Source organism: Dendroctonus ponderosae, unplaced genomic scaffold (assembly GCF_020466585.1).
Source record: "Dendroctonus ponderosae isolate FM_Combo_2020 unplaced genomic scaffold, Dpon_F_20191213v2 Dpon_F_20191213_4, whole genome shotgun sequence".
In the NCBI taxonomy this organism is placed as follows: Eukaryota; Metazoa; Arthropoda; class Insecta; order Coleoptera; family Curculionidae; genus Dendroctonus; species Dendroctonus ponderosae.
The window spans coordinates 1,248,040-1,251,006 of record NW_026018611.1 but is presented as its reverse complement, the minus strand read 5'-3'; positions in this window follow the sequence as shown (position 1 = coordinate 1,251,006).

The following is a 2,967-nucleotide window of genomic DNA, read 5'->3' as shown; positions in this document are numbered from 1 at the left end:
AAGTTTTATCAACAGGAACGTTAGTGAATAGACTAACAACATCAAAACTTACTAGAATATGGTTTGGATTTATGTCTATATTATGCGAAATACCCAACAAGAAGTTTGTGAAAAAACGATTAGTTTTTTCACTATTTTTTCTGCACTCCTAAAACACCGCAACAACTCCTCCGGAGGAATGACGCCAATTTTGAATCACCTTGTATAAGCAAATAGTTTCTTTTACTTTATCCTTGCCATATTTTGCGTTTATTCTACCAAAACAAGGAAAATTCGATCTCAAAACACAGTTAAGAACGCAGAAAAACACCCAAACTGCCCGTTTTGAACTTAGGTACATTTGCAACACGACGATGAGAGTTTTGAAGCAAATAATACCGGTTAGGCGCAAACTTGCTTTGCTCTGTCGTTGGGACACCGTGTACATTAATTAATTGCAACCAGCAACAAAGTCAGGCGAACATTAAAATTCTCCGCAGCGCCGGCAACTCGGGCTCAGATTCATTTTTCGGAATAATTCAGGAAAAAACCGCGACCCGAATATTAATGGGGAAAACGTGCGCAGAACAATCACGACCGCTCTATTTTGTATGCGCTGTGGACGATTCCACTTAAGGCCAGCCAAAAAGTGCATTCTAATGCCCGGATCTTAAGCGTTAGATGGATGGTTTCTTCTTTGGAATGAATCATGCGAAGGTAGCCTTAAGAGGCCTTGTAGTAGGTGATGGGAGTATTGTGCAAACTGGCCCTGGGCAGGCAAGCAAGGACACATTAAACCTCCGGTTTACCGAACGCCGGTGCAAATTGGGCAGAAGCTAATTAAAGAATGGACTTGCAGAAGAGCTTTTCAGGGGCACTCAGAACATTGCGCAACAACCGACACTTTCCCAGGCCCCAAATAAATGCCGGCTACATTCCTACCAAGTATGTAAGATCACATTAAACCAATGGATTACTGAACACCGGTATCAATTGAGCAGGAGTTAATTAACCGAACACGAGAAGCTGCTCGAGAAGAGTGCATAATAAGCTGATTACACAGGCACTTGTTTGGAGTTACCGACTCAAATGTATGTTTTTGTATTTGTAAACAAATTAATAATTCGCGGTTATGAGTTTCTGGCAAATTTCTCAGCTTTTAATAACACTTAATATTTTTGCTAATTTTTCTGCACTCCTAAAACACCGACGTGGCAACAACCTCCAGAGAAATGACGCCAATTTTGAACAGCCGCTACATCGGCAGGGTGGTTTTGCTGTGAATTTCGAATCTTGTAAATTTGATAATTGACGAGCACCGCCAGCTGTTTGAAGCGTTTTAATGGTGCCAAATCACGATTCGTGCGGTTTCGGTGGCGAACAGCACCAAATGCTCGCCATGCGAACCACACTGATTAGTGGGGAAGTTGCGGCGGTTCCATGGTTCGGCCGATTATCGCATCTCGTAAAAACGCTAGATTTTCCCGATGAATCGGCTTAGGCCGTGGTAAACAAAGCATCTAAATTGGGTGCCTTTTGCGGTCTTATCATCGAATTAAACGGTAATAAGCAACGGGAACCTTGAACGGAGCGGCTCTCTCTGACCAATCATCGAACATTTTAAGCAATTACTGCCGATACGTACTAAATAATCCTTTTGCCAAGTGCCGCCATTGCCCATCAGATATGTTCGCATATGTGTGATGATTGAGAGCTCTAGAGGGGGGAAATCCTGGAAAATCACCCCTTTTTCGATAATCAGTTGCGTCAAAGCCAGTTTATAGTGGAAAGTCTATTGACTTCCGAACCGCGCCCCTCTAACCTCAGTTTTTCTTCTTCTTCTTCTTCTTTGGGGTTTTTTTTTGGCACAACCAACTAGGGGTATTTTGCCAGCTCGTCACGTAAGAGGTCCAGTAAGCGGGCTTGTGCCCCTGATCCTCTAAAGTCTTACTCACTAACAGTAATATTATAGTGTTTTTTTTTTTTCTTTTTCTTTTTTTTTTTAGTTTATGTTTGCTTGGTGTATCTTTTCAGTCTTCTTGTTTCTTTTTGCTTGCTATGGGTGTTATATCTGGCCCAGGATGAACAACACAGCTACACACATATAGGACACATCAGTCAGTTTTTCTTTTCGGTTTCAGGACTTGGACAGGAACGGTTGACAGGTGAGTGACGCAATCGGCTGTCATTTTATCCTCGCGAAGACATCGCGGCTCTACACACTCGGATGCTCTCGCCTGAATAAAGAATGTAAACTCATAATGGACTGAATAATTTGCATCCGAGCTGGCCCGGACAATTAAAACCGGCCCGTGGCGGCGACGGCGGCCGATTTTAATACTTAAAACAATCAACTTTATATCCGCAGGACCCACCGCGACGATTCTCGTCATTACCGTTCGTGAGAAACGATATTTATTGGGTTGAAGGCGATGATTGTGAAATTACGACCTGCAGCGAAGTGGGCAGCACTGTGTTGTGAGGCACTTTTGCGCCGACACCGCCCTGTGCGTCAACGCGCCATAACACTTTCAAACCCCTTTTTCTACCATTTTCCCCTAAAAAAAGCTGCAGCCCACAGACCAGATTGTCTGGGTGGTCAATGGCCACTCGAGGTTCACCAGATAGACATCTAGCGAGCTCATCTAGGCGCTGGAATTACCCGGAAAATTCATTCATAAAGCTGCAAGAGCCGAGATCCATCGGCGCCGTTGAGATAACGCCGAAACATCAAGCCGAAAACGGTCTCCCACTTTTAGTGTCAGTAAAACGGGGAAAATATTATTATTAAAAGTCGCCCAGACGCGACCTCTTTTCTCCGGCAAAGTTACGACTTGGCGGACGGCCGCTGAATACAAATCGCCCATCATCATTCGTATTCAAATTGGCCGCCGAGATGGGACCATCTCTTCCGAATGGGCTTTTTCACTCACCTTTGCACGTGAATTTGTGGGAAATTGGGAATTTTGGGGAAAACTCGGCTCCTTG